Source organism: Oryx dammah, unplaced genomic scaffold (genome assembly GCF_014754425.2).
Source record: "Oryx dammah isolate SB20612 unplaced genomic scaffold, SCBI_Odam_1.1 HiC_scaffold_16, whole genome shotgun sequence".
NCBI classification, from domain to species: domain Eukaryota; kingdom Metazoa; phylum Chordata; class Mammalia; order Artiodactyla; family Bovidae; genus Oryx; species Oryx dammah.
The window spans coordinates 27518870-27525673 of NW_024070200.1; the positions used below are offsets into that span (position 1 = coordinate 27518870).

A 6804-nucleotide genomic window follows, 5' to 3' on the forward strand; every position below is an offset into this window, starting at 1 on the left:
CCACCCACCTACACTCCCTGCCTGAATTTCTCCAGGCTCTAGTCGTGTTCAGATGCCTGAAGGCTATCCCCAAGGATTCTGGCTGGCGTTAGAAACAAACAAAAATGGGTGTGGCCAAGCTCTCCGGACTGCAAAGCTGCTGCCCTGGCCTCAACTTGAGCCGCAGTCTCCTTCATCGCTCTTTCGGCGGTGGAGCACTCACGCCTGCCAGAGTGGGCGCTCGATAGCTCGGCCGCCGACTGGCGGGCCCTCGGTCGGCGGTGCGGTGCGGGGCGCGCTCCCAATCGCTGGCTCCCGCCGCACTCCAGGCTCCGAGCTTTCCGGCCCCGCCCCGCGCGAGCCCCTCCCGCCCCGCTGTCTCGCAGTCGCCGCCGCCGGCGAGTCCCGGTGCTACCCTGCCGCACTGTGGAGCCGACAGCGTGGCTGGGCTGGGACGGGCGCTGAGTCGTGGGGGGACGCCGGGGGCGAGCAGTCGGGAATCCCGAGTGAAGGCGGCTCCGGGCGCGAGGGGGCGGTGTCCGGGCTGCCTGCCGGCGGGGAAGAAACACACACCGGGGGCCTGCACCGTGAGTTGAGCTGCTTGGGGGTCCGCGGGGTGGTCGCGGCAGCCAAGAGGTGGAGGAAGTTGGGACCCCGGGAGCAGGAACGGGTCGAAGGATTAGGTGTCCTGGTCGAAGGGGCTGGAGCCCGCCGAGGAGGGGATGTACAGGGGCGCGAGGACGGCCGAATGGCCAGTGCAGCCGGTCCTTCCTCCTGGGCTCTGGGAAAGTGTGTTTCACCCGAGCACAACAGGTAGGCGTGGACTCTGGCCGCGCGGGCTGGAGCCCCCGGGCGTGCGGAGAAGGTCGGAAGGTCGGAGCCCGCCTAGCCGGCGCGCCGCTCCCCGGATCCGCCCTAGCGGCGCCCGCAACGTCGGGGGTTGGCTGGGAGCGGGGCCCCAACCCGGGCTTTGGGCGAGGTTCTCCGGACTCCCGCGAGCAGCCCTGGAGGCGGGTTTCCTGAAGCTGTAGAGACTGGATACTGGATAGTCCTTCCTCGGAAAGAAAGCGAGCTTTTGCCGGGCTAGCTTTTGCTTAGTACAAGGAAACATTTCTTACCCTACTTTCGGTCAGCGCAGCGTCATTGCAAGGGCTTGTAAAGTCTTTGGAAACTTTAAGAAGCGCTTTATGATACTAGTCACAGTAATGCACCTCTGGCAAGATGATTTTCATAACTGTCAGGTCGAATAGTGTCTCTCAGATGATTTGAGCTCTTTTATGAAAGGTCATAATTATACATTCTTTTTTCGTGCAGTCATTTATTCAGCAAATATTCAGCGCCTTTTATGTTCAGGCTGAGCGCCCTTAAGGACCTTAGAGCGTAGAAAAGACGTCGAAAGGGGGGACCGTAAGTATGGTTCAGAACTTTGTCAGAGAAAATACTCTGAAGAGATTAAAGTGGAAAAAAAGCAGAAGTGTCCTTGAAGCTGGGCATTAGGCGGATGGGGAAAGGAGAATTGTCCTGTTTCGCAAACATTTTAGAAAGTATGTCTTTGAGAAAATGATTTTAGATCAGTATTGAAGCCGATAGTTATTTACATTTTAAACACCATGGATTTTTTTTTTCCCTTTAATGAAATGGGTAGCAGGCAGGGTTTATAACGTAAGAATAGGGACAGTGGGAAAAAGTAGTTATTTGTACAGAGAGCTTTAGTGCTACAAGACTCCTGAATTGACGATAGACCTGAATTTTATCTTAAGCGCCTCCACTACTGTTTATGGATCTTAGCTTACTTTTCTCTTCTTTTAGTCTTTATATCTGACTTTAGTAACAGAAAATACATAGCCAAACTACTGCGCAAATAGTACATTCTCTAAGAAAAAAAAATTAAGAATTTTTGTCTTTAGGCAATGCACATATCTTCCTTTTTTCAGCTTTATTTCAAAAAGATGACTGAGACAGTTTATAATCTTCATGAACTTACCTCTCCATGTCTTTAGGTGGTTAGGTCTCTTCATACTCTTAAAATTCATTTATTCTAAATCTTGACTAACTAGTTTAAAGACATACACATTTTTTTAAAAAAAGACTTCATTGAATCTTCTTTCATTAACTATCCATAGTATAATTAATGAGTTTGAACAGCCCTAAGGGGGGACTGTGCTAAGTCGGGACCTTAGTCCTCTCATGTAAAAGCATTTCTGCATTTTAAGGAGAGTGCCAAAACTGGGAAACTGTTATTAAATTTCGTTTAGGGAATGAATTAACTGAGGCCTGAGGAATTAGTAGAGACTTGTTTGTATCATTTAATTGAAGCTTTTGTCTAGTTGTAGTATTAAATTCATTGGAATTACACTAGGGGTCAGTAACTGACAGGCTGTGGGTCAGATCCAGCCTGCTGCCAGTTGTTATAAAGTTGTACTGGAACATAACCACACTCTTTTATCTATTTATAGCTGTTTATGTGTTGTTTATGAGTAGTCGTGATAGAGACTGTGTGGTCCATACAGCCTAAAGTATTTACTCTCTGGTCTTTTACAGGAAAGAATTGCTGACCCTGGACTAGAACTCTACAAACTCTTAGTCACTGTATCTTTTGTGAGAGGAAGTAGGTTAAGTTCAGTTTTTATTATTTTTCTTACTTTCTTTGTTGTGTTAGGTGGACTCCTGCAACCTACAAATGCTTCTGGATCCTAGATGTGTAATGTTGGAAAAAGGTCATGGCTTTTCAGTCATAATTACCTAGTAAGTTTTAATTTCAGCATTTCTCGCCTTTTGGAAGGCTAGAGAAAGGGAAGGATTTTTGTGTGTTTCTAACAACTTTATAACTTCTAGTTTTAATTTGAATCTGGTATGGACTGTTTTTTTTAATTTAGTAAGCTCTTTTTAACGTATCATTTCTGTTTTTCACAAGTAAGTTATTTTTAAACATTTTTTTTTACCATGAATCTAGTGACATTGATTAAAAGACTAGACAGAAAATTATTCATAGTGTAACTGAGCATGAGTCAAAGATATATCTAAGTATTTCTAGAAAGAAACATAATATAGTCATATTAAAGCATAATGTTATGTTTATGCTGCATAAGAAATTAGAACTAATTATGTGACAGGAAAGAAGGTAAAGTTGTATGAGGTGATATTTAAGTATTTAAAGCAGAGTATATACTTTTGCCAATTTTGAAACCATGGTTCTAACTTCTCTGAAATATTTTATATATGTACTTCTTTCCTAGTTTATGCTTCTCTATGGATGTATTACAACATCTATCTATTTTCTTTTCTGTTGCACTTGTAGATTTCTGTATGTTGAATTTATGCATGTTTTTGTGTGTTAAATATATAGTCAAAACATTACCTCATTTATGCCATACATTTTTATGTAAGTAAACTTATTAGGAAGTTGAAATTACCCATTGAAAAGCACAAAATTTTTTTAAAGATATTTTGGGAGGAAATCTGAAAAGCAAAAAAGAAAAGAGAAGTGTATACAGGTACAGAATCCCTTAAGCTTAATTACAGAGTCCAAAAGGTACTTTTCTTAACTCATTTGGCAGCAGAACATGACCTGACCTGATAGGAAGCTGTTTATAGTCATTATTTATCCCCCCTTTATGTGAATATGTTTATATTTTTCTGCAGAAATATCAGTGAGTTTGTGGAGTGCTGCCCCAGACCAGCTGGGGGTTAGAAGTAGTAGATGGTGTGTTCACTGTATTACTTGGGTGGATGTGATGATGGCGGCTGGAAAACAAGGGAATAATGGAGTTGTTCCAGGGAGCTACATTCGTGAAGTTAAGAGCCCAGTTAGGCATCTGGCAGGGAGTCTGCTAAAACAAAACAAAATAAAAAACCCTCAGGTAGGGCTCCAGAAAGGTCAGAACTGTGGCTAAATTCTGGGTGAGGCACTTAATAAGATATGTTGTAAATTAGAAGTGGGAACTGTGAAGAAAAGCCAAGATGTCAGACCATAGTGGGAATAAGGGTGACTCTGAGTGCTCACCAAGATAAAAGCCATGAAATGAACAGTTAGAAGGGGGGAAAGGAGGGGATCCTAAAGCAGGTAGGGTCTAACGACTAAAGTAGGAAGTCCTAGGTAGCAGATTACTTGAGCACAAATACAGTGATATTTTGGAAAATTGAGCAAGGATTCCTGTCCTCTGCTGAGCTAGAGGAATACAGGCATCTTACGCATTTTGCCTTTGAACTAAGTATCCCCATATTGCCTGCTTTTTAAAGTGTCTATATTAAATAGTATTTTGGTCTCTTCCATTACTGTTAGCTTCCTGCTCCAACTTCTTCATGCTCTCAATTAGTCTGCTCCTTCACTTTTAATATGGCACTCTACCCCACTCCAACTAGAATCCAGATAGCTGGATTATCAGTCACGTCTAGACTAAACTAAGAGTCAGCAGGCCCCAAGAGACAAGAAACTTATGTCAGTAAAGTTGATGATCTTTGAAACAGTTAATTGCTGTTGATTTTTTTTAACCTTTTTTGTTTGTTTGTTTTTTACTTCTTGTTACTGAATTCTTTACTAGGTACCAAGTAGTGAGATTGCTTAGGTAGTGACTTTCAGATGAGTGTGGTGGGAGATATTAGAGTAAAATTTCTCTTTTAAAACTTGCCTTCTGGCACTTCAGAGTGTCCAGAGTGATATCTTTCTTCCCAGGGAGAGGTGGAAGAGTTGGTTTGTGGAATGAAAAAATTGTCAAGAATAGCCAAGGACTAAGTTAACACTGTTAGTCGCTCAGTTGTGTCAGACTCTCTGTGATCCCATGGAGGAGCCCACCAGGCTCATGGAATTCTCCAGACAAGGATACTGGAGTGAGTATCCTCCCCTTCTCCAGGAGATCGTCCCAACCCAGGGATCAAACCCAAGGCTCCTGCATTGCAGGCAGATTCTTTACCATCTGAGCCACCAGGGAAGACTGATGGTATTAGTGTTAGTTACTTAGAGATTTGCTGTCTTGGTGGGAAGGGCCCTCTGGAAGTTGGTATCTCTAGTACACCTCACATTTTATCAAAAAGCCTTGAAGTACTTACTGGAGACCTAAGAGGAGAGTGAACTGATAAGAGAAAACAAAGTTATAAAGATGAGATGCTTCAGTGGGCATGGTGGTAACTCTCGGTGATTAGAAACTGTATGGAAAAAATGCATGAAGTAGTTGAAGGAGCGTGGACATTGAAACTAGACAGCTGTAGGCATTACCTTCTTTCTTCCACTTCTTTCTCCACTTAAATCTTGGACAAATTTCTTAATTCTTTATCCTCATCTGTAAAATAAGGATGATTAATATCTGAGTTTTAGTATTAGGGAGGGGTTTCCCTGGTAGCTCAGTTGGTAAAGAAATTGCCTGCAGTGCAGGATACCCGGGTCCAATCCCTGGGTCAGGAAGATCGCCTGGAGAAGGAAATGGCAACTCACTCCAGTATTCTTGTCTGGAGAACCCCATGGACAGAGGAGCCTGCCAGGCTACAGTCCATGGAGCTGCAAGAGACAGACACGATTTAGTGACTCAATTACCACAGTAGTAGGGAGATTCAATGAGATAGTGCATTAAAAGGTTCTAGTAAGGAAATCCTGAAGAAATGTTAAGTCTCTTTTCCTATCATTGCCTTGTTAGAGTTGGTTCTGCTGCTCAGTCCCCGCGCCCCTCCCACCATACTTCCTTTTATCCTCTTAAGGTTTTCTCTTTTGTAATCTGGAGGGAGAATGCCAGAGCTAGCCTACACCAGAGGCCCCTTCTGGCAGCCTCCTTCACTGAATCCAGCTTCTGCCATTCTTCTCATCCTTAGTAGTAATCTGCAGCACTTGAAGGGAAACAGGAGGAAGGCAAAGGAAATTGCATACCTACTCCTGGCCCTTTCTTACCTCACTTTATCCATTTCTGTATAACTCCCGTTTCTTTCCTACTCCATTCTAGCTTCTCTTGTCTTGTGGGATGTGCTCCTTAATCAGTTCTTCGAGTTGAGTGAATCTGCCTTTCCAACTGATTTGTATTATGCAGGGGTAAGAAGCAGATTTCTCAGCATTTCTACCACATTTGCAGGAAGTATTCTTTGAATCTAGGTACACTGAATGTATTTTCATTATATTGTAAAACAGGTTATTAGTGCTATGTGCCTGGGTCATGTTGTCATATGACTTAAGAAACATTAATTAAATTGATTTTATGGGAATTGTATTCAGAATTCCAAAAATCAAATATTAACATTTATGGTGTAACAAGCCATTTTTAGCTCAGAAGGGGTGTGGTGTGAAACTTGGTCGAAAGTTATGAATAACACAGATTTTTATGTGAACTGATAAATCATTTGGTTAATTAAAAGTATTCTTTTTTCCTTTACTCTTCTTCCAGGAGTAGTAGAAAAGATTGTTTATATTTAGAATTCTGAATGTTAGATAATTTGATCCAAAATATTAACCAGAAATGGCTACTTTTAAGTAGAAATACGATATTGTCTTGTTACATATTCTTCTACTTGTTATAAAAATCCTATCATAGTATAACTAAAAGGGAATTAAAATTTTTTTGAATTATAGTGGTCTCTAATGATTAGTATTTAAAGATTGTGCTCTATAGAACACTGAGTTCTCAGGATTCCCAGCAGGGGGAGGAAACGAAAAAGATAGAAATGGGGCAAAGGTCAATACTTAAAAGATGTGGAGAAATATCAAGTGCCACACACGCAGGCACGCACACACACACACACACACACACACCCTTCTGGCAGTATATAATGTACATTACATACACACATACACACACACACACCCTTCTGGCAGTATATAATGTACATTACATACACACACACACACAC

The 6804-nt window shown here is 42.4% G+C and overlaps 1 protein-coding gene across 7 annotated transcripts in view; it reads left to right on the forward strand.

Annotated features, from left to right (window-relative positions):
• The first annotated feature begins 317 nt into the window (after positions 1-317).
• The window catches only part of HEATR5A (HEAT repeat containing 5A), a 97830-nt gene continuing 91343 nt past the window's right edge, over positions 318-6804 (forward strand). For 3 of the 7 annotated variants that reach the window (XM_040257161.1, XM_040257165.1, XM_040257168.1), the window contains exon 1: positions 318-566. The gene's annotated coding sequence lies outside the window, so the exon portion shown is untranslated. Of the gene's footprint in view, positions 567-2520; positions 2588-2625; positions 2725-6804 lie in introns of those variants that run through there. The other 4 variants (XM_040257162.1, XM_040257167.1, XM_040257166.1 and 1 more) reach the window with 3 other exon arrangements.